The 25,074-nt window shown below is 39.7% G+C and overlaps 1 long non-coding RNA gene across 1 annotated transcript; it reads left to right on the top strand.

Annotated features, from left to right (window-relative positions):
- The first annotated feature begins 219 nt into the window (after nucleotides 1-219).
- LOC119149390 lies at nucleotides 220-1,360 on the top strand. The gene is made up of 3 exons (XR_005104676.1): nucleotides 220-375; nucleotides 974-1,006; nucleotides 1,290-1,360. It is a non-coding gene; the product is annotated as an uncharacterized LOC119149390 (long non-coding RNA).
- The last annotated feature ends 23,714 nt before the right edge of the window (nucleotides 1,361-25,074 follow it).

Genomic DNA, 25,074 nt, shown 5'->3' with positions numbered 1-25,074 from the left:
TTCCTTTTTTTTTTTTTTTTTTTAATTTTTCCTGGCTTTTCTTTCTTTCCTTCCTTCTTTTTTTTTAATTACTTTTTTTTTTTTTTTTTTTTTTTCCGTGGAGGGAGGGGTGGCTGCCTGGCTGGCTGGCGGGTCGGTTGCAAAAAGCGAGAGAGAAAAAAAAAAAGCCAAAAAAAAAAAAAAAAAAAAAAGAAAGGGAGGGGGCAAAAAAAAAAAAAAGCAAGCCAAACAAAACCAAACCAAAAACCAAACCAAACAAACAAACAAAAAAACTTCATTCGGATCTGAAAGTGGCAGGAAAGTGCCTGGCAAGTTGCAGGGATGGAGCTACACAGCTTGCAAGAGGCGTTAAAAGTGGAAATCCAATGTCATCAGGTAAAAAAAAATAAAATGATAAGCAAATAAAAAATGCTTTTCTATCCCCGGTGCTTTTTAGAGGGAGAGGAGGATCGGAAGGGAGCCAGTGTTGCATGCTTATCAAGTAGCCTTTGCTTCTTGTCGCAGGGTCTATCGATCAGGGGAGGGGGGGGAGCGGGGCCGGGGCCGGGGCGGCGGGGGAGGCCGGGGCCGCGGCGGGGGCCCCCCCCGGGCCCCCCCGGCCCCCCGCGGCAATGGCGAGCACTTCGCCAAAGTAGTTTTGCGGCTTGTTTGGCTGAGTTTTTTTGTGTGTGTGTGCGTTGTGGAGATGCGGACTTAACGTTGCGGTGGGTGCTTGTGCGAGTGTGTGTGTGCGTGTGCGTGAGTGTGAGCGAGTGTGTGCGAGTGTGTGTGCGTGTGTGTTGGAGAGATTAGGACGAGACTTGAATATTTATGAGCTTTGCTTGAAACTGACTCGCAGTGTTTACTTGCCTCTTTGTTCCTTACCCCCCTCCCTCCCCCGTCCACACACATACATACATTTAAAAAAATCCATTAAACTTGAAACAGTTTCTAATTCCTCCTTTTTTGGGGGTGATTTTTTTTTTTTTTATAGAAACTAGTTGCACAGATGAAGCAAGATCCACAGGTAAATGCAGATCCTTTTTTTTCTCTTCTTCAGTATTTTATCCCCGCTGTAATAAGCGCAGTTGTGCTGGGACAGCAGGATGAGAAACTTTATCAGTAAGAGATCTCATTTTGTAGTCTGCACTGAGCTTTCTTACTAAGGAGGGTATTTTGTGTGTGCATGCTTTCGTACGGCTTTGGTGGAACGGTTTTGCCTTTGAACAATTTCTAGATCGCAAGTTTATTCATTACAGGGGTTAGTTTACACTTTGCCTTTAATATGCATCTTATTGCCGTTTTTGCAGAACGGGGATCTTAAGAAACAAATCCATGAAAGGCAATCAAGAATAGCAGCTCTTAATGAGAAACAAGTAAGGAACAGATCGATTCAGTTGTGTTTGTTTTTTCTTTTTGTTTTTACAATGCACTATCTAAACATCCGAAAAGTGTCTGCGTTAGCTGAAAAATACCGACAGCGGAGAATATAACATCCTTTTTCCTAAGCGTAAAGTAAGAAAATGCATGTTTTCAAAATGAGGTCGGATTCTCGGATGTCTTGCTGGGGTAGAGAATGATTTTAGTACTAGTACTAAAAAGATAAGCAGTAGTTAAAACGTAAAAAAAAAAAAAATGAGGCGTCCATTTTGAGTTGGTCGACATGTTTTAGGAATATGGAAAATTCTCCTGTCTTGGGCTACTTTGTGCACTTCCGTGCAATGTGCAGAGCAAGAGTTGGGAGGGAGGAGGCTGGAGCCCAGTTTGGAGCCATTTCTGGGTTTGATTACAAAACTGATTTTTATTGATCACTTTATTTTATTTCTTTTCTTCTTCTTTTTTTTTTTTTTTTTTTCTCCCTCCCCACTTGCCTTTCTCTTCCCTTGGTCTGATCTGACGTGTTAGCTTTTGATTCGAGTTCACTTAGGCACTTTCACTTTTTTCCCCCTTCCAAAAATACGAATAAAAACGGATTAACCTGTTTCAGCTGCCGGGGTGGGGGGGGGTGGGGGGGTGGAAGAAAAAAAAGCCGGAGGAGGGGAACAAAACAAATCAGAAACCTTCCTTCCTCCCTCTCCCCCCCACCCCCCCCCTTCCCCCCTGCCCTCCCCAAACTTTCTCATCTCTCTTTTTGTGCCGAGTGACCCCCGGGCCCGCTGCTCCGCCCGTGACCCGCTCCCCGCCCCCCGGGAGGAAAGTTGCCGGGCGCGGCGGGGGGCGGCGGGCGTTCAGCACCGCGGACAGCGCCGCGCCGCCGGGCGCACGCTCACGCCGGCACACTCGCACTCACACTCCGCGAACTGCCCGCGCCCCCCCCCCGCTCTCCTGTCCCCGCTCCCACCACTTGCCGTGCGGGAAGGGCACTTGACAAAGCCGACGGGAGACCTGCCGGCTCGACCCCCCCCAGGGGTGAACTTTCACTCTCCACACCCTCCTGCCCCCCCCTCCCCCACCCCCCACCTCCCCGGGGGGCCGGCGCGGCCGTGCTGAGCTCCTCTCCCCGTCCCTCGGCTCCCGGCCCCGCCGGCGGCGGGAGCGAGCGCCGTTCCTCCGGAATGCAGCAGCCCTTTCAGCACCAGGGCTGGGGACAGCGCCTGCGGGGCGCCGGGCTGCCAGCCCCAAAGCCGCCTCCTCCCTCCCTCCCTCCCTCCCTCCTGGCGAGGGACCGCCGGGGGAGAGGGGAAGGGGGCACGTGTGCGATTCCAACCCTTTTTTCCTTTTTGTTTTGTTTTGTTTTGTTTTGCTGGAGTTGTGGTTAAAGTTGAAAAGTGATCCGTGCATATATAATCTGTGCCCATAGGTGATGGTGATTATATGCCACCCTTTTCCTCCCAGTTTATTGTAATCAGAATTTGTCAGCACTCTCAATTTGGTAGTGGAAGCTTCCATTTTGTGAGGAAGGGGTGTTGGTTTCTTCTAACATGGAGAAAAGTCTGCAGAGTTTGAAGGTGGGGGATGGGGCCCCATTCATGCTGAACATTACCATTTTGATTGCTTTGATGCCATTTTTGGAGGGGGGAGGGGATAGAATACCCTACTCAGCAGAGCACAAAGATGTTTAATCACTGTATAGAATCAAATCAGATACTTTCTTTTTTAAAGCAAATCTGACACTACATGATAGCTAAGGGCTGTTAGTCCTTTTTTTGCAGTGTAAAACAGCAAGTTGTTGACTCTAATACTACTATACTGAGTAGAAGATTTTTTTTTTTTTTAAACAAGGTAACAGCCTTTACTGCAACAATGCATCTTTATGTGTTCTTTCTTCAATATGGAAATAGTTTTACTGTTCTAAGTGGGTATTTAGGACATACATTTGATCATTTTCCACTGTATTGTAGCAACTATTTCAAGGCTGTTTAAATTTTTATGATGATAGTAAATGAGAAGCTATTTATTATGTGTCATGTTGGAATTTAGATAAGGCAGAGAGACACATTTGAAAATACAGTTTGAATGTTCTGATTCAGCTTGGTGAAAAAAGGTTTTTGCTAAGCTTGTGCAACATATTTATGTACAATCCAAACTAACTAGTGAACAATTGTCGTATATTTATGAGTTACCCTCCTCATAATCTTATAAATAAATCTGTAAACTATGAAGTAATTAAACATAAAATACTAAAATTGTGCAAACAGCAAATCTGGCCTAACAGGAAACCTACTGTTTTTAGGCAAAATCCTAGTTTTCTTCTGCTGATATCAACATCCTGTGCAACAAGAGCTTATAAATAAGAGTAGCCAGTGATGTGGTGTCCTCTGGCTCCAGACTGCCACCTCTGGAGGTCTAAACTGAAATCTTTCTTGGGTCACAAGTGGAATGAGCTTGGAGGTCTTAGCTGTTGACCAAGTCACAAAACCATTGTGTAACTTTACAGACTTGCTATAATGGTAGTTGCTCCTTAGGTAATAGCTTATAAATGAACTATCAGTTCTTGAGGACATGAAGAAGGTGCACTGAAGGCTGCTGAGACAATAGATAGGCTAATGTTGGAGCCGTTGAGTGGTTTCAAGCTCTTACTTTTGTGGCTATAGCAAAACACTGATGTAAACTTAAGTAGGCAGTGTAAATAGGTAGGTTATTTTTACATACGTATTTACATTCCTTCCCTCCTAGCCCCCCCGAAGATTTGTTTAGGCACAACTAATTCATAATTCAATAATGTATACCTTTGATTGTGCATGCACTGAATACAAAAGATGCTGAAATTGCATTTCAATTAAACTGCACATGTGGGTGATGAAACAGATAGTAAAATGAATGGATGATCACATCATCCACATCTGTTAGAAATATAGCAGGAGTGAGTGTTATTTTTCAGTACCTCTATTCATCAGTTTTCCATTGTAGCCATTGGCATTTGTGGCAATATTTCCTTTTCTTGAAAGTTACAAATAAAGACAGAAAGAACTGAATGACAAACTCAACTTTTGGTGCATGAGGTAAATGTATAAAGTAGACTTTTATGCACAGTGGGATTTTAAGTTGCAACTTAAGGATCCCATGCCAGTCATAGATGTTTCTTTTATGTTGGTGGTTTAGAGAAATACGGAATTCAATGTAGTTTTAATATTTTCTCAGTGTTTTCAAATAAGTACTCTAGAATAATAATTTTCATTGTTGAAATGGTGCAGCTTCAATCAGTACTTAGTTTGGCATCCAACTCAGAAAGACAAAAGTTAGACTTTTGTTAGAAGTGTATCTTTCATATACTATATTTTTGATGAATTGTAATAGCATTTGAGAGTGGGTTACCTCTTCTTTAACAAGATATGATGTGTGAAGACTCCATTAGTTGGTCCAGTGGTTTTACACCTTCAATCTACAGCACATGCAGAGCAGCGGTAACATTTTTATCTAAATTGTCAAGCAACAAGCATTTATATGTAAATAAAAGAGCTATCATAAGAGCCAGCGTTGGCCTTAAAAGCACACCAGAGGTGCTCTGCTGCACATGTTTCTTGCTTTCTTTATGTCCTTAAAGAGTCATTAAGGGCCTTTTAATTTTGGAAAGTTGTGTCTTATTAATTAATAGATCAAGATAAACGAATAAACAAAGCTTTAACCTCCAGTTGGAAGTTACTTGTTACTGACGTAAGTATTGGGTGGTAGACCAGGTCTTAAAAATCAACAATGAGCATGTGTGGGCTACTATATTTTCAACTGCGATGAACTCTGAATTCACACAGCCTGTCCTGGAGCGCAGTAATAAAAATATGTCTTCCTGAAAGACATTATGTATATGCCATTCACTTGTGCACTGCCTCATTTCTTTACCATAATTTACTATCTATGCAGAAAATCAACATTAGTTTCAAGCAGACTCTCCCAGCCTGTGTTATTGCTCATTTGTATTTTTGGGTAGTATATCTGAAATTAAATCGCTGACTGTATTTTGCCTGTGGTGATCACCAGCAAAGACTGTTTGTGGAAAGTGTTAGAATTCTTTAATTTTAAGTACAGTTCTTATGCAAGTTGTTGGAAATGATTTAGCTCAAGATGTCTGGTTTTACTGGTGTTGTATCTTTGTTTTGGGGAAAAAGAGGAAGTGTTTTTTTGGTTTGTTGAAATTCATGCTGCGCTGTATCTGGAAATGGCAGCATTGTTTACACATGTTAAAGGGTAAATTATTGACATTTGCCAAAGCTCAGTATTTCATATGGCTTGGTACTTTCAAAATTGTTGAAGTAAAATATGGGTTATAAGCTTCAGTGAAAACTAAGATAAAACCTGAAAGGCATTTCCAAATCAAGTTGAACCTCCTGTCAAACTCTGTCCCAAGGTACATAGAGCATCTGGTTTGTCGTGGCAAGAATTGCGTCTATGTATGACTTGCTGAAGTTGAGAGAGGCAGGGTGATGAGCTCCCAGTTGAAGTATTAAACTTTTCAATTACTGAGTTGAGTCTTTAAACACAAAGACAACCAGTATTAAATACAGGCTTCACTTTGCAGTTCTTCCACACACTGAGGTCCTTCTGACTTTACTGGGAAACCTGAACAACTGCAGAGTCAAATGAACTTACTGGCTCAAAGTAAAGATTAGTTCTGGATTGTAATTCAGAAAGCTTTGGTTCTTTTTTTTTTTTTTTTTTTTTTAATTGCTAGAATCAATGAGTAATTTATTGGTTGCTTTGCCATCTGTAGAAAAAGTGACAAAACTGAGGAAGAATTTACCTTCAGCTCCTTGGAGAAGAAACTTGGGAATATAGTTTGCATAATGGCAATCCTAGCGTTCTGTTTGTGCTTTCAGTAATACCATATTGAGATTCCCTGTTCATATTGGAGGAAAAGGGTAATAAAGGACATTTCCACAGAGGTGAAACACAATGGCAATATGTATACTTGTGGCTTTCTGCCTTCCATTAGGTTGCCCTTATAAGATTCATGGAAATTGCACATCCATAATGAAAATGTGTACTGGAGGGGGTTAGAACCACCTTTTGTTTGGGAGCTGCTTGACTGGCATGTGAAATACTATTTCATTCCAGCGTTTTTCTTTGACTGTACACTTTTCTGTACTTGTACAGTATATCACTTGGCAGGGCTAAGAGTTGAAAAGTGAATGTTACATTCATTGTAACCATTTTAAAGAGTTCACTTTGATATTTTAGCCACTTAAAACACCTGCTGTCAGAACAGTACAATTGATTTCAATTAACTTTGAATTTCCTCAATAAGATGACTCTTATAATAACTCCAGTAATCCCATGATGCCTCATTAGAGGAGCTGGCTATGATGATTATCCCTGTGATTTAGCAATTTTTTCCTTACAATGCCTTTGTCTATTCAGAAAAAGGAATTATGCCAACAATACCTTTTTATTTCACTTCAGGTTTTACACCAACGGTACTTGCTACCTGTTACACATTGTAAAATATCTAATTTATACTCACAGCAAACAGCTATTTGTTCAGATATATGTGATACTTCGGTAGGGAGACCCTTTCAAAGAAACTTTAGTACTGTATAGGAACTCTACATCTTGGAGTTGGAATTTGTTATAATTTTTTAGTAGATGCATGGACAGTTAGAAGTGGTACTTCTGTAGGAGTCTTTGTCTAGAGCTCTGGTTTAATGGAACACATTCTCCACTGTTTTATGCTGTGTGTGCAGCTCATCCAGAACAGTGTATCATGTCAGGGGTTTATACCAGTTCACCTTGTTTCAGGATCTGGTCCGTGGACTAATTCTGCCTGTGGAAGAAACAGGGAATAGGTCTCTAAATGTCTCCTTTCCATAGCGTGATGGTAGAGTAGGGGTTTTGAATGGTGTTTTTAAATCACATTTCCAATAGGATCCTGCATCACTCCAAACACTTCTGGTATGTTCAAGTGCAGAAAATCCCTTTTCAGCTCATTCCAGATTTGATTTTTAAGTTGAAAGCATGAAGGCGTATAAAGGCACGTTAATACAGAGTTACTTTTAACTTTTCCCTCTATGCCTTTCTCTTTGTGATCAAAGATAAAACATGCAGTATTTTTGTACTTGATTATAAAATCATAGCTCCCTCTCCCCTCCACCCCCCAAAACAAAATCTGAAGCATCAACACAATTTCTAATCAATAGAGTTAAAGGGTAGAACTTTGCAAATCGATAAGACAAGGCCGTGGAAAATGGTATAAGTGTGGTGACGATGTCAAAGAGGGCAATTTGTACACGCAGAGTAGTTGGAGGTAAGGGAAGTATGAAAATGGGCTGCAAGTTTCAGATAAGAACAAAGAAGAACAAAAAAAGAATTGGACTAATTGAAATGCAAATTTCTCTTTCTGCCATTAAAGTAGACAGTTATTTCAACCTAACAGACTCAAAATTGGTCTGTCCAGTCCTTATCGTTGAATCACCTTAAACACACTTCCCTTATATGCATGTATATAAATACATGTACAGTATTTTTCTTTTCTTTTTTTTTTAACTTAAGGTGGTACTACTTTTTTTATTTGGAAATATTCTTCTTGCGCCAAAATGCACTTCCTTAAACATGCTTTCTACTCACCCCCCCACCCCCCTGCCTCCCTTTTTTGAATCAGCTACTTATTGTTATGTAGTAGCAATTTCCAGAGTGTCATATGAAATTGCTGATGCGGCTTAGTTCTAGCTACAACCTGCAACTGCCAATAGTAAGCATCTATTGAAATCTAATATGTATCACAGGGCTTTTTTGCACATGTACAGGCAGACCTTTCTGGTTAATATACAGAGACAGTGGAAAAATAGAGGAGGATGTATTTTATTTTTTTAACCGATGGAGGAGCTAAATATATACACAAGTTAAATATTTATGCTACAAAATGACCCTTTTGACTGAATGGAAGTAAACCAGTGAACTGGCCCTAAATGTGGCTGAAGTAAAATCAAAACACTAAGTACCTGGGAACTCTGTAAATGTGAGGGGTGGTGTTAATTTGACATTTTGAGGGGCAATCTTATTTTCAGAGTTGGAATTTAGCCGTAAGAGCCTAGGCACTGAGGCTGTGGCAAGAACAGTGTGTTCACCTGAAAGTTTGTCTGATTGCTTGCATTTAATCAAGAGAATACAATTGGACTTGAAACCGAAGTTAAATCTGTACACTGTATAGGTTGTTTTCCTTTTCACATTGATTTACCTTGATCACGTTCGTACTTTGTGATGTAGCTTACCTCTTATCCAGAAAGAAGGAATGGAATAACCTTTTTGCGCAAACTCAGCCATTGATGACAAATCTTAGAAGGTTACAGAAAGTGAAAATGTATATTACGTTTTTATTAACATGAGTCAAGTGAGAGTCATTGATACTTTTGACATGCAGCAGAGATTAACCTGCATTTTCTGTAATTTTCCATTTTTCTAAAGCGCTTTGAATCAGCTAAGATTGCCTAAAGATTTATTGGTGAACCAAAGCTTTTCTAAGAATGAGAAAGACGAGGGAAGCTTCCATTCTTAGAAATGTACAGACTTGAGTGTCTCTGTGTATAAATGTGCTTGTGTGTGTGGTTGGGTGTGAGCATAAGGTCTTTCTCTTTGATATCATTCAGGCAGAAAGCCAATATGCGCATGTAAATGAGCCTGAAAATGTAATTAAAAATATATACATACTGAGGACTGTGATACAGAATTTAATATGAGATGCAGGTTACAAAGTGACAAGTAACATTTCCTATATAATCACTGTTACTAACTCTCATCTGTGATTTATGCATCTCATGCGTTATTAAGTGCCAAACAGATAAATGAAATTATTTCTTTAGATATAATTTCACCACAATGAGTGAATGCAAAGTACGCCTTGCTGATTCTTTTCCCTTCAACCAAAACAGAAGCCAAAATACACTTGCCATGAAGATGTTACTACGGAGACTAAAAGTATTTTATATAAGGTCAGATAAAGACCTCTTTGATAGCACATCTTTCCTGGCAATAAAAAGTGACAGAATAAACTTGCGTCGTTAGTATATTAAGATCAAGGAAATTCTGCAAATCATTAACACACATCTAAGAACTCATATACAGATGGACAAAGATAAAGATTGCCAGGTGAAAGACATAAACATTCTTGGCCTTTATTTCAGTGTAGATAACAAAGGCTCGCAATAAAATCTTAAGTGAGAGGCATCTTAGAAACTCCAAACTTTAGGCAAGATGCCAGTTTTCTTTGCCTGAAAATATTTTCCGAAAGTTAGGTTAGAGTGCTGCGTGCAGAAGCTGACATTTCTGCTTTCCAGCCTGGGGAGAAACTACTTGGAAAAAGCTTTCTTTTGTATTTAAAAATAAAAGTGGAATCCAGATGTATTTCTATCAACAGCTCCATAGCCCATAAATATATACAACCTAAGCCAGTGCCTTATTTACGTTATTTTATTAACATTCTTTGCTGAGTGGGCTTGAATGGAGCACAATCTCTCATATAGAGGATCTAATTATAAACACAAGGGACAGAACCAAATAAGCAGTCTTTAAAGGGAAAAGAGTCTGGCAGCTTTGTTTAAAGTGTCCTTTAATGAACTTCTTTAGCAGCTTGTATCTTAGCAACACATTTTATTACATACCAGTGTGGGAGAAGCAGTTTGCAGATGGAGTTGCACACAGTAATTTATTTCCCCCCTTTCCCCCCCGCCCCCCCTCCCCCCTCTTTTTTTTTTCCCCTGCTTCTCTGTGGTGACTCAACTGGAATGTGCAGAGTAGCTTTTCTAACACTGATAGCTCACTCGAAATCCCTGATTGGTTCATTTGTATCTGTTCTATTTTGTTAGTTGATGAAAAAGGCATTTAGTATGGTAAATGCGTAGTGATTTTGCTTGCTCTTAGAAATTCAGATATGACTGTTTTGAATAGGCATGGATTTAAATTAAAAACAACCCAAGCTTCTTTCAATGCACTTTTTTCCTTGTATGTGTTCTACTCCGCACTAGTCCTTGTTGCTTACACGGACGAGTTTCCAGATTTGTAGGGTATTTACTCTCCGCTGTTACATGGGGTTGTTTTAATGTATCGCCTTTCACTCCTCTAAAACTAATTGGAATACAGCAGTGACAAGAATATTTACAGTCTTTTTGCTTTCTTCTTAGAAAAAGCCTGGCACTTAAACTGCAAATATATAAAAAAATAACTGTTGTTTTAAACCCAATTGAAATACTGCACTACTGTCACTCCTTCAAATAACCTACAGTGCTTATGTTTGTTGAAAGAAATACTTTCTGTTGCCTCCATTACTAATTGCAGACCAAGTTCTGCCTGTATGTTTTGAGTGAAAAAGTATGAGTAGCTTTTTTCAGTAGGGTCTGTTGAGGAATGTGGTACTACGTAAGATGTGTATGAGCAACAGAATCTAGACTTCATTATTTTTTTCTCATAAATTAAAGGGAAAAAAAAGCCTTTTATGAGCAAGCTAAATACTGTTCAACTCAATTTACATTTTCTGCTGGCTAGGCATGTGTAAATCCAGAAATATATTTCCCTGGAGTTCACTGGAGATACCCAGAGTTTGCACTGGTATGAAAAAAATCAGAATCTGGCCAGAGGAAGAAAAGCAGGTGAGAAGAGGAGAGGGCAGATGAAGGCAGTCCAGAGTATTAGGAGAACCCACAGAAGATGGAGGTTGTTGGCTTAGAGATACTGCTCTTGGGGATGGTTTCATTAAACTTCTGTTAAGAGCTAATATGTTAGGGGTTGTTATTAAAAAGACTTACCCCATCCATTTCATAAAATCATTGATATTTGCAAGAAGGTAGGAGATTTGTTTTTGAAGAGATTGAATTGTTTCTTTGCTCTTAACATTAGTAAAATGTAATTCCATTAACTGGCAAACTGTTACATTCCTTGAGTCCTTAGTTCAAAACAGAACTTTCTTTTCACTCCAAAATAAGGATGGGTGGATGAATTTGACTCATTTTCTGTTTGCAGTATGTCAGGTATCTCAGTATCTCAGCCTTAGTAGGAGCATAAAAGAAGTCCTTTGAACTTTAAAACCAGGAAGTGTACCACAAATGGAGGAGTAAAAGTCACAGTCCCACCTACCTTTAAATGCTGTGATATTAGATCCAAAACAGAAGGATGTCCTCTGAAGCCAAAAGCGATTAAATTGCCATGTGATTAACTTACTTTTTTCTTTTGCAATTCTGTTCACTGTTTATTAACTTAAATTGGATTGAAAAAACTCTAAGCTGGGGGAATGCATCAGAATCTTGCACAATCACCAGGATTAATGATGACAGCCTGAACTGTCGAACAAGCTAAATCATGAAATTCGCAATATTGCTAGACAAAGGGTTATATGTTTTTCTGCAGCTGTATTGGCCATAACAGAAGGGACTGGCAGTTTCTGGTACAATTCGTGTGCTGTCATGAGAAACAGTATTTACACCATGCACAACATCTGAAAACCATGTCTCAGGGTAATTTTTTTTTTAATGTGGAAGTGCTGAGGATATTTAAGTGAGGTGTAGAAGCAAGAGTCTTAACACATTTTGAAATTTCCTTTACAAATGTTGCAGTAACAGAGAACAGAATGGAGAACTTAATTATTTTCCGTAGCATTTAGGAAGCAGTTAGGAACCTGTGTATCAGATTGGCCAAAACAAATCAACCAGCTCCGCTTGTTCATTTTTCCTTCAGTAAAGAGAGAAAATACTGTTTTTTTCCAGAAGCATAAACATTTCCAGAAACTTCTTTAACCCTCTGCAGTTGCACCTCATTACAAAAGTATTTTTACTAAGGGAAACTTAAAGGAACTTCCATCCCCAGATGAAGCAAAGACTCATTTATAAACAATGAGAGCAGGAACAATAGAAAGCTGAGTGCATTCTGCATGAATAATATAACTGAGGACTGTGAAAAGCCTATGATTTTTGTATGCCAAACTAGTGTGGGAGTGCAGCATTCAGCTGATTTTTTTAACATTAGAGACTCATCCCTTTTCCTCGCTCCCCCCCCCCCCCCTGCCCCCCCCCCCATGTGTATGTGCAAACATGCACACACGAAAGACTAGCACTGATGATTAAAGAGGGAAGTCATCAGCAGCTCCTATGCAGTGATGCTGAGAGTCGAGTGTAAATTTGTAAACCAGATGGAACTTAGGTTGAAATTTAAGCCAACACTTAGCTTCAATACATGCCCTAGGTAGGTGGAGGAAAGGCCAAAGACCTGTTTTAAGAATAGAGTTTGAGCGTCAGTCTGTATTCTTGGCTGTGAGTCTGATTTTGTTTGCAATTGTGAGTTTTTAAGTCAGAGAGCTTATGAGGCTTTCAGTATGAACTCATATTTCTGGCACCTTTAGATATATTGTTTTCATTTATGAGACTAAATCTGGATTTAAGCTCTGGATTTCAGGCCTCTTAGTTGAAAAACTTTGGCTATGTAGTTGGTTTTTTTTCCTCTTCCATTTTCTTAATTAAAGTCATTCTTCTAAAGGTGCTGAACTATAAGCTCTTTGGTTGTGGGTCTGTCTTTGTCCTGTGTGCATTTAGTGTTTGGCTTAATAAGATTCTCTTCCAGGAATCCCAGACCATAATGTAATGCAAACAGTGAGTAATAAATTGAAGGCAATAGTAGCTGATAATTTTGCCATACAGTGGCAGAAAAAACCTTCTCCAAAACTCATCTCAGAGTGTCTTTGCCAAGTATGTTACAAATATATTTTCCTGGCTTAGACTGGCTGAGGTGGTCCATTCCATCCACTCTTACGGATTTGCTATCCTGTGAAGATGTTTGTAGTTTTATAGAAAGTAATATATATAGTTATTTTCTTAAAGTTTAGTTGTTGGGGTTCTTTTGCAGTTCAGTCCCTGGTTGCTCTTTGAAATTGCCACCTATTAAACTGAGTGCTGTCAAATGGTAATGATGGATTTTGTAAGATGATCCAATGTACTGAAAGCTGGACTGAAATCCACTAATGCATTTCCTGAAGATCATTGTACTGTATGGGCTTTTAGTTCTACTAGTGTTAGCTGGGCACAGTGGCAAGCAAAAGCTTTGTCCATAATTACAGTTTCTGATAGTCTTCCATTTTGCTTCACCATTTGCTTCACCCAAAACACCACACACCAAAAATGAAAAAAAATGTATGATACCAGTCAGATTAAGATTCTGTAGTTTTGTTGGTTTCAGTTGAGCTGTGACTGTTGATACTTCCTGAGCATCTGGGCCAGGTGGACATTACTTCCCCCACTATCCCCAAACTGCTTTTTATGAAAAAAAAGGTCCTAAATTAGCCAACCGCTGATACAGTGTTTGACTTGATCCCTAAGATTGTTATTATCTCGTTAAGCTAGTTTCAACTGAAGTCCCTGTTAGTTAGCTGATCGTCTTTCTCTAGAGACTGTGGCTAAACCTTCACATTTTGGTGTCACTTGCAGTTATTTCTTATAAATATAGCTTTAAATATGTTATTCCAGAGCAAAGTCTGAATAATAACTAGCTGAAAATTACTACATATTTACTAAATGATTCACTATTGCTTAAAAAAGATCTTGTGATCACCAGATAGTTATGTATTCATCAGCTGGGCTGTTGCACCCTATCATGTAAATACAGAAAGTTTTAAAAATGCATAGTTCTCACCAGTTTGCATATGCACATGACCTGAGATTTATTAAAATGCAGGTTCTTCACACGATTGAGCTCAGAGCTCTTAGTCTGTTGTGTTATGATCCACTGAAGGAGTTTTACCTTCCCAGGTTAAAGATCCATTAGGTAGTTACAATTCCTCCAAAGTCATTGCACTATTTTCAACTTAGAAAGGCTTGAAATTAGCATTAATGGAGTACTGGACTTCCATGGGAATTTGGTTTGATATGTTGAATGTGCAATGAATCAATCTTAAACAAAAATTGATTGCTTTACAAGCCTATCCAATGTTATTCTGAGAGAACTGTCTGATGTCTAGACTGAAGAGCATCCAAAATGTTTTTTTAGTGGAAATGACTTAGAAGAAGTAGACACAGATTTATGTTTCAAGGGCCAGATTCTGCTAAACTCAAGGGCTTTGGCATAAGCATTCTTCATATTTTAAGGAAAAAAAAATCCTCTTCACCTGGAAGAAGAGGTTTACAGACTGTATGGAGATCAAAATACTCAAAGAGCATGAGAAACAGGGGTAAGAGATGATATTTAGAAGAAACAGTAAAGTTTAAGCTTATGGGTTCTTTGTGAACACAACAGGGAGGCTCCAGCAGTGGGATGGGAAATCAAGAGGGACAGGTAAAAGTTGGAGGTGGAAAGATTGTCTTTCCCTGTTCTCGGCAGAGTGGAGGCTGAGGAGCTTCTGTGGAGGAACTGCTAGCAGGCAGGTTGTGACTGTACACGTACGTACCCATAGCTGGCATAGGTCTGAGCAGTTTCCTCTTCTCACATGTCCTCCTCTCCCAGCAGAAATAGAAGCTAACATTTTAAGACTAATTAGCTAATGATAGGCAGGAATTCTGTAAGTTTGATGCTAAGTGGGGAGTTAAAGTAAGGAGTTATACTCCTATGCACACTTCTCAGTCTTAGTCTGTTTATGTGCATGAAGTTGATCCATTCTTGCATGGAACAAACTTTTGCTGAATGTGGACCCAGGAGATGCGTAGGGAGCTGACTTTTAATGTGACTCAAATCAGTAGTGGCTGAAATTGTCAAAATGCTGTGCATTTTTATTTCTGAAGGCTAATATACTCTATCTTTTTTTAATTACCAGCTATAACTGGAAGTATGATTGATTTTCTCTACTGGAGTGTCATTACTAGCCTTTCTATATTCAGATGTCCAGGTTGCAATGTTTGAATAATCCTCTAGTTAGTGTTACAATGTCTCTCTGCTCAGTGTAGTAATTTCAAGCTAGATAATTTCATTTGAACTTATTCTTAATTCCCAGAATGGATCTGTCAGGTTTTTTCCCTTACCTGTGTACCAAGAGGTAAGTAATATAAAGCTGATCTAGCCACATGCATAAGGGTCATCTTCTTTTTTTTTTTTTTTAAGTAGGTAAACCTACCTCAGCTTTCATTGGCCAAGCAAGAAAATACATCAGTGTTGTCTGAGAGATGTCGACATCTGATGCTATCACTTGCCATAACTAAGATTATCTGTTTCTGATGTGGATATTTATAAAGCTCTTTGAGTAGTGCAAGTAATCGTACAGCGAAAACTGAACTGCTGTTCACTGGTAGTTGTATTGGCTCCCAGCTGGCTTCCTACCTTTACTGCATAGCCTTGACTCCTTCGCCCTGAAGGATTTTAGATTGAAACACAAAAACATACTTTCTTGTGATAAGGTACCCTTTTCTTTAGTCTCTTGGAGTTTGTAGGAACAGGATGGCTATGCCCACATCAGCAAGTAGTGCAGTGCAATGGAAGGAGATCTGGAGAGCAGAACAGTGCTGAGGAGACTGTGTACATCCTGAGGGTTCAGGCTAACCCTCCTCTGGGCTTGGGGGCTGAGTATCTGTTACTGCATGGGATATGTTAGGTGTGCTCCAGAAGCGTACTCTTCTATTGAGTTTAATGTGAAAGGAATCCACTTGGTCTACTCCAAGATGACTTTGTAGCGCAAACCAAAGTAAAAGATCTGCTTTGAGCAGGTGACTGGGTGGTCTGCATCAGAAGTGTGCTCTTGATTTGGAAGTGGTAATTAATGTGGATTTACCCAATATGTATTCCTTGCTGGTGGGTTCCTCTGACACTTAGCACTACTCAACGCCAGCCCTTCTGTCTTTATAATGATATCATAGTCATGTGAATGGAGAGGGGGGAGGAAGACAGTTGACCTTTTTGTGACCATGGGTATATCAGCTATATTCCTCTGTGTTCTGCATGCTGGAGGGAAAAGGATTGAAGTAGCAACTCCTATTGTCTTTACCCACAGTATTTTGAGGGCTAGAAATGTTTCGCATCGCTGAGCTTTCGGGTATTTCAGGTCTAATGGAATTCTGGAATCCTACTTAAAGCTTTTATTTTTTAATTTCAGATGTAAGACTTATACCTCACTATGACTGGCAACAGTGTCCCTCAAGGAGAAAGCCTCTTCCATGGCATAGCAGTATTCTGGGTTGCAGTATGCGATCAGTTTATCTATGTTAATGGAAGTTGGTGTCCATCTCTTCTGTTATCTTGCTTGGATATTACATTAGAGAGACATTTTGGAAGTCCTTATATTTCTTGAAGAAAATGTCACCAATTTACTCTTTCAGTAGGAATTATTGCCTTTCTTCACATCCTTAATGCTCATGGCATTATCCAGTACATAAGACCCAGAAAAATCTATGTGATTCAAAATACAGTTGAAACTTACTTGACTTAGTTTACCCTTGACGTTTTGCTCACTATAGAAAAGTAAGCAAACATAGTTGGAAGAAAGCATACTATTGTCTTTCTTTAATGTTAAATAGTATTGGCTGTTACAAAGCAAGGAAACAAATGAGTAATCTTACGATATTCCTTCTTAAAAACCCCTAGTATTCTTTCACCCAAAACTTTACCACTGCAGACCTTCAGTGCTGCTAGGAGCTGTATATGCAGCCTGGTAGGGGATCAAAATACCAATGGTGCTTCCTCTTAACAGACTGGGGACTGTATAGGTTGGGTTAGGTCTCACACTGACCTAATGGTACGAGGGTTGTGCTTGTATGGTATGTAACTGGCTACTCTCCACCACCCACCACCCCACCCCACCCCCTTTGGTTTTTTTCCCCAGAAGGTGCTCAGATACCACAGGGGTAGTTGACCTTATATGATTCTTACCTGACACACAGTCATGATTTTATGCTGTCAGGATGTTTTTCAATGGCGTGACACTCCTCCTCCACAGTAATGAGTCTGCATAGAAACACAGGACTACATCACGCAATTAAATGGAGAGCTGCGTATGCTAAGGGATAACTGTACAGTGGTGTGCTCAGTGTGTAACAAATGTTTCTTTAAAACTTGTGAGATACATGGTATGTAAAGGTAAATTATACAGTGGTTCTCTTACTGGAACTACAATAGAAATGAAGGTTGGGTCTTGTGTTAGCCTCAAAGAAGTGACAAGAAGAATGAGATTCTGGAACAACTTTACGATAAAGTTGAAGCAAACAACCAGTCTCGTAATATCCAGAGGAATCTGTGACATGTAAAGGCGTTGAGAATCCTTGGCTTGCTGCAGGGGAAGAAAACACATAGCAGCCGCTTGTTTGTGAGCTGTAATATTTGGAACTATTTCTGCAGGATACAGAAAAAAATGTTAAGGGATGAAGGAGTAACTCAGCCATATCTCTGTTTACTCATAGCTAGTCTTTATTTTCTGCATTGGGGTGTCAGTTCCAGCTGTCATAAATTTCAGATGCACAGATGCTTTTGTCATATTAAGAAACTGATTTCAAAATGATTTTCTGGTTCTGGTTCTTCAATCATAGAAGTTTCTTTTAAAATAATTGAATACAGAGTTGGGTTTTTTTTCAAAACAGGGGTTGCTGACTTAGTTTGTAAGACAGAGTTGGTATTCTCACAGTAATTCAGAACATTTCTGGCACTTCATTTTTCATTGTGATTTTGGTACCTGGAAGAGCTGTGAAACATTTTTGCAGAGTGCAGTGTTGGACCCAGATACAGGGTAGTAAAAAAACTACAGAGTCAGAGATGAAGGTGACAGTTTAAGTTCTGACACTGGTTATTTCTTTTTTGCTGCCAGGAAGCACCAGAAGATGGCATGGTTTGTACAGATGCATGCTTGAAAGTGAATGAGTGAGCTTGTGAAACTGCTGTTAATAATCTTTGGTAGGGTGTTAAACACTGTCATAAAGAAAAGCAGCAACATGCAGTATTTTAATCCTTATTTCTCCTTTCTGCCAGTAAGGGACAGCAGTGAAGTCCAGCCTATCCGCCTATCCTTTTCTGAGTTTGATGGCACAGAAAAGGGGAGGGACAAGTGAAAAGAAAGCAATTGTGATGTAATCTTGGTGCAACATACACAGAAAGGTCAGCTTGACAAGAAAGGATATGGATGGTAACTGGAAAAGATGGCACCTTCTCTTAAGAATTTTGACATAAAACTTTATGTATCTCCTCAGTATCTGTCAGTTCAACCTTGAAAGGCACAGACTCATCCCTCTCACTTTCCCCTTCTCTCCCCTCGCTTCCCAGAAAAAATGCTTTGACGAGCACAGGGTATTAAGATACTATTTTTGCCATCTTAACTGAACTGCCAGAGTCTTGATAGCTTTGGAGATTCAGGGTGTGAAAGTATTTGTTTCACCTTAACAATCCTAATGTTAGAAAAAGTAGGAGTGTATTTTCGAAAGCTGTGTTTGTGGGATTCTGCAGGCTCTGCATAGCCTCTTGACATTTTCACTGGAGGAGAGGAGGAGGATTCCACACCTCATGCTGCTCCTTCCCACACACAGGGGTCCCGGCTGCCATCCAGGGGGAGGAGAATTGGTGGAGCTTTGCCACTTTGAGTCACCATAGCCTGACCAATGCACATTATAATTTGCTTTTTACAAATAGAGACAGAAGTGTATTTGTTTTCTCCCATAGGAGGAAGAAGAGGATGCAAGAGAAGCTGTGTATGATGTGAGGGGACAAGATGCTGTTGATTTCAATTTCATGAGCTAAGCCAGCAGATATACTCTTAAGTTACTTTTTTGGTGTTTGAAAAGCTCAAACAGGAAGGCTACTAAGAGGCAACAATTAATTTGGGCACATTTGAAAGGGATTTTTTCTTTTGATCAGATATAGGAAGAAAAGGATTGCCTGTACTTTACTGGACCCAAAGTTTGCTTTCACATAGCTGAAACTGGTGAAGGTTTGTACCAGTTTAATGAAAGGGTATTTCAACGCAACAGTTTAAGATTACGGACTAACTGGTTACTATTTTCCTAGCCTTCTGAAAGTCTAAAGAACGATGAAAATGTGAAGTATTATAAAATACGTAGTTAAAAAGTAATTAGTACAGATATGAATTTAGACAGGAGAAGAACCAGTTAAAACTATCTCCTCCCCTACCATAATTGTTTCAGCATGTGACATGCTGTGGCTGATAACCACTGCATTGTAAAATTCATAGAAGGGCTATGTGGTTATGGTTGATACTACACAGTTGCTTTGATTTTATTTATTTATTTATTTATTTATTAAACCATTGACTATACAGGCACTGGTACTTCCATTTTAAGGGCAGATTGCCTTTAACTCTGTGACTTGGTCATGTGAATTTTTCAGGCAGAGAGCTTGAGATAGAGTCTGATTCTGATGTATGCCAGGAATAAGTCTGCAGAAGTTGGTGGAGTGCTATAATGTTGAAACTACTTTTAGACTGACCACAATACTTGCAGGGATACTTGAAATTTGCTCTCTTCCATCCTGTAGGCTTGTTTCTGCAAATGGGACATTAGAATTTACAGGGACGCCTCAGGGGTGGGTCCTATTTTCTGCTCGTTTAAAATTTTCTGAAATCAGTACATTTGTGCTAGTGGAGAACTTGGCTCAGTATGAGTAAACGTGAGATTTTAACAGAACCATCTGATAAGTGCACTCAGTTCACTTTTTGTCTCTCCTCAGGTGCTGTCTTTCATTTTGTGGGAACTGCTGATGCAGAGATACACATAAGCACATTGAGTTACAAAGGTGTATAGTTTGGATTTTCATGCTAAAGCCGTGTATGTGTGCGTTCATTTCACAAGGAATCTGTGTATATGTAGAAGTGTAAAGAGGCAGTAATTGTTTTACATTGTTGACCACAGCCTTTGGGCGTTGGATAATGACTTCAGACTTCTTTGGAGTAACTCAACTGAGATCTGAGACTATCTGTTAGGGATGCTGGAGCTCTCTGATGCTTCAGGTTAGAAAAGCTGCCCGCGTATTTTTACAGTCTGAAAGAGATGAAGGAGTGTTTGCATCAGACTCTATTTTCTTTTTATGTGGCTTTATCTGACTAGTTAGTAGTTAGAAGTAGACATTGTGTTGGATCATTCTGGAATTTTATATCTGTGCAGTATGATGTGAATCACTTTGCAGATGGGTGCTTCAAAGTATAAAGAGTCTGTAGATGATGTTAACAAAATGTAATTTTCAAACTGAAACTATGCTAACCGCAGTGGGGGGAGGAAATGCTGTGCATGTATAAGGTAAACATTACAGGATTACAGTCAGAAGCTTGTAAGGAATACAGGGAGCCAGGATTTAAATGCGGTTCCATATCTATAGTTGCATTGCCTCTCCAGTATGCTCTTTGGTGTATTCCTTATGGCAGAAGGAGTAGTACAGTTAAGTGCAGCTCTGCTCTGAGAAGTGCTAGTGTGTACAACTAGATTTTTCTTGTTCAACAGATCTGCTTTTTACTGTGTAGCTTAATGATGCAGCACTGGATTTTCAAAAGCTCTCAACAGTGGCCTATACTATCTCTTGCTGAAGTCAACAGGAGTTTTACTATTGACTTCAGCTGAAGCAGAATAAGTGCTTCTATAGTGAGAGCTTTTGTTGAAACCTATCTGTAACTATGATCTGGCGTGTACATTGTCCCAGAAGGGACTGATCACAGCAGCACCTCTGGTCTCTGTCCCCAAGCCCTTGATCAGTTAAGTTCCTGTCTCCAGTGTCAGCCTTAGTCCAGCAGCCCCTGGGATTTTCTGATTGGGAAGGGCCAATAGACAGTAGGACTGATGCTCATTAAACTTTACTTAATTTGTGGGAACTGCCCAAGGAACATGTTCAGCAATGAACTTTTTCCCCAGTTACCTTTAGCATGCTCTTTCCTCTTCAGATTAATCAGTATTGCTGTCACCAATAGAGACTGGGCCAGATCCAAAGCCATTTCAAAGTCAATTGAAAGGTCCCTGGCATACAGCCAGGATTCAGTTCCACTTCTTTCCAGTTAGACTAGTTCTTGCTGTCTTCAGTGGGCTACAGATCAGTCTTGCTGTCCTCAACAGCTGAGAAAATATGGGTTTAAAATGGGGAAAATGTGTTTACATTCACTCTTAGAAATCCCCAAACATCTGAAAGGGTTTGGTTCAGATGAAGAAAACTCCCCAGTGCTAAAGCCAGAGGTCAAGCAGTGACCTGGGAAGTTTCAGGTGAGATTGAAATACTGGTGCTGCAAAGCAAAGGAAAACAAAGAGAGGTTTCATCTGATTGGGAACCTGGAGTCAGAATTAATTCTGCAAACACATGTTTGCAGGGACCAGTTATGCATTGGTGGAAATGGAATTATAATAGGTGTAGTTTTGCTTCTTTAACAGACACCACAGGAAGCTTTCTGTAATATTGTTGAGCTTCAAACACTTTAGAAACATGGCTCAGTTAAGTCAGGCTGCCAAAATGGTGTAGGCCTCAACTTGCTGCAGATGCATAGCTGTGGTTATTTAGACCTAGTGGTCTTATGGTATTTTTGCTCTCTTAAATCTACTGTTCTGTGAGCATAAACACTTTGGAAACTAGGTTTTTGATAGTTTTGTGCCTTATATTGGTGCTTAAGGAAGAGGCAAACTCTGATTCAAGGTTTTGCAGTGACAGGAGCATGCAAAAGTGTTCTTAAACATTAATTCTCTAGTGCCTGTTTAGGGGTGGGCTATGGTGCCTGACCTTTGGTGAGGCCACATACTGAACCTCATGTTTTTGTGAAGCTTGCTGGTAACTTAATATTTTCAGAATGTCTACCCTTCTGTCCAGTTTTGTGAAGTTGCGCAATGGGTTCAAAGTAACACACAAAGGTATTGTAAATTTTTAAGTATCATTTCCTTAGAAAATGAGCTTCAAAATGGTTTTGTTAAAATATCTTTCATACTTTTTTGGCTGGGTTTTTTTTTTTTTTTGTTTTTTTTTAAGATCAGTCTTACCGAAGAGTTTCATCTGCCATCCGATGGGAGTGGTGGACTCTGAGCTGAAAAGGTGCCCTCACTATAAGTACCTCAGTGTTCTTTCCTACTTAGCAAGTTATAAGAAGAACCTTTGCACCCTTTTCAGCACTAGTGAATAACATTTCTGCTTTCCTGTTTATTTCAGTAGACAGCAGTGGCATTTAGCCATCCCCAGGAACTGCTGAGAATTTTGTAAGGATGAGGCTTCAGCCAGGACACTTGCTCCAGGAGTTGCTGGCCATGTCTCTGCTCCCTCTACTTTAATAGGAGTGGAGGCTGGCTTCTGCTCTGTCTATGCTGTTGCCACCAGATTGTGAAGCTAAAACTGTGTTTTGCATTTTGAATTGGAATTTGCACAGGATGGTAAAGTTTAAAAATGAGACAGCTTTTTAATTTCCCCCCCCTGCAGTCTAGGTAACAGCTGTGAGGGTAAGAGCTGCAGTATAGGTAACAGCTATGAGGGTAAGAGCAGCTATAGGGAAACCCCTCATGCTGACTGGACCAAGCACCCTGCTTTACTCCCCTGCAGAGCTCCAGGCTGGCTTTGCTTCTCAGAGGAGGCCACTCTAAGAACCTCATGAATGAGGCAAAAGTCTTCTGGAACCTGTAGGACTTTGGTTGGGTCTTATTATTTAGTTGCAGAGTAATATGCCAGCCAAAGTTAAGGTACAGTTGTTAACGTACTGCAGACACAGGTCTGAAAGCCTGTCTGTTCTTCAGCAAGTTTATTATCTTTGTCCTCCATCTAGCAACTAACTGAGTAAGGACAACAGAGCAGCTGACCACTTGGTAGATAGACAAGAACTTAATTTATTTGTAACAATGACAAAGAAAGGGAGGAACAAAGAGGTATGGGAGGCCCCCAGATTTGACATGACTTGGAAAGAATATTCTAGTGGCTGGCTTGTTGGCTTGAGTCTTTGGAAATGTAAGATCAGTTACTTGTTCCGGTGATTTCTTAGCCAGCCCCTTAAGGCACTTGAGCCTATTTTCCTATTTTTAAAATGGAAGCAGCAGATCGCTTTGCTTTGAAATAATCATTGTGGTATACTTTCAGAACAAATACCTTCAAGATTGCCGAGTGTCAAAATGCAGAGTAGACCAATTGCAGTGTATACACATTTATACATATAAATGATATAACTGTAATTTTGCTATGGTCATATAAATATCTAAATTCAAAGATACCTAAATATCTAAATTCTAAGATGTACAATACAGAAATTCCAGAGAAAGTGAGAATTTTCTCTCTTTAAAATTTAAAGCAAAGCTCCTCTTCTCTTCAGAAGGTACAACCATACTGCTGTTCACTGGTTTGTTTCTCTTGACAGTCTTGAAATAAGATTTAAGGAGAGGTCTGAAAACCTGGTGGACTAATTCAGGTCAATGTATTGCCAAGAGCTCTTTGTATACTCATGCATCAGGCAAGGGCCAAATGAAGCTGGGAGAAATGTTTTCATCATATCGCAGACTCATTTGTTCTAGAAGCCCAGAAAGGAGCCCTGTTTCCATGAGAATTAAAGTTCTTGCTGTCACTGGCATCAGTGGCAAGACTTCCTTTTTCTTCAGCAACAGCACGGTTACCAGAAGTGTTCACATTTTTAGGTGCTATTCTAAGTGAGGATGTGGCCACCTTTTACCTTGCCCTGGCGTGATGTTCCTGCAGTGATGTGATGAGCCAGCTTATGGAGCTGATTCAGCCAAAGCTAACCTTAAAAAACAAAAAGAAAAAAATTGTTTCCCCCAGGGTATGGATTGGCTAGTAAAACTTCAGTGCAGGATTATGTCTGCCATTTGGCCCAAACTGTTCTTCACACAAGCAGAACTGGGCTGTATTATTTTGTGGCACATGGCACAGATCAACAATGTCACATGTAATGTAATGGCAGCTTTGTTACAACCAGAAAACAGGTGACATGCCTGTTTTTTTACTGATAGATTTGCAGTGTGCCACAGAGTGGATTAATCCCACGGACCTGTCATATAAAATCTTTCCATTTGGTTGCGTTCTTTCACACAATGTTCTATAGCAGTTAACGAAAGACTATTTATAACAGTGTTAGTAACTAATATTAAATTATGCTTCAATTTTTACATGAATAATCACCAAAAAAAATCAAATGAAGAATATTATCCACATTCTGTCTCCCAGAAATAGAGAGTTTCATGTATAGATTGGTGCAATCAGCATGGTAATTTACAGTTGCCTAGACCTTCAACAAGTCAGGCAAAATCCATGGGGTGTCTATTGATGCTGGAATTTTAGCTGGAAATCTGATAGGGCTGACAGATGTGTGCTGTGCAAGCTCTTGTTCCTTCCTACACAGTTTCTTTGTACTCACTCATCTGTGAACTCTCATCTGCAGCATTGGTTCCTTGTCAAAGCCAGAATAGCTCCAGTTCCTTAGGTTAAATTAATTTCTGATGTAGCATGTGATTCTCCACCAGAGAGTTTGATTGTTTTTCCTGTGTTTTACATTGTTTTTGAAAGTGTTCCCTACTATATTTCTTGCATCTTAACTGTTAGGTGGTGTTAAGATACAGAGTCTATGTAAAAAGCATGCATAGTCTGGAAGTTGTATCATTTGCTGAAATGTAATATTGGTCTTGGGGCTTGCTTTGTAGACTTTATTTGGTTTTGGTGGGCTGGAGGCAAGGACTTCATGGCCAAACAGAGGTCCCGGTGAAGTTCTGGAATGAAGCTTTCCAGCAGGCACTGACTACATGTCCTAGTACCTCTCTGAACTTCAGTTTCTTTCCAAGCATATTCTGTTTGGTGATAGCACAAGAAATTGATTTTTCTGCTTCCTAG

The sequence above is a fragment of the Falco rusticolus genome, chromosome 5 (genome assembly GCF_015220075.1).
Source record: "Falco rusticolus isolate bFalRus1 chromosome 5, bFalRus1.pri, whole genome shotgun sequence".
Taxonomy (NCBI): domain Eukaryota; kingdom Metazoa; phylum Chordata; class Aves; order Falconiformes; family Falconidae; genus Falco; species Falco rusticolus.
Note: the sequence above shows the minus strand (reverse complement) of the source record. Positions and strands in the feature narration are given on the sequence as shown.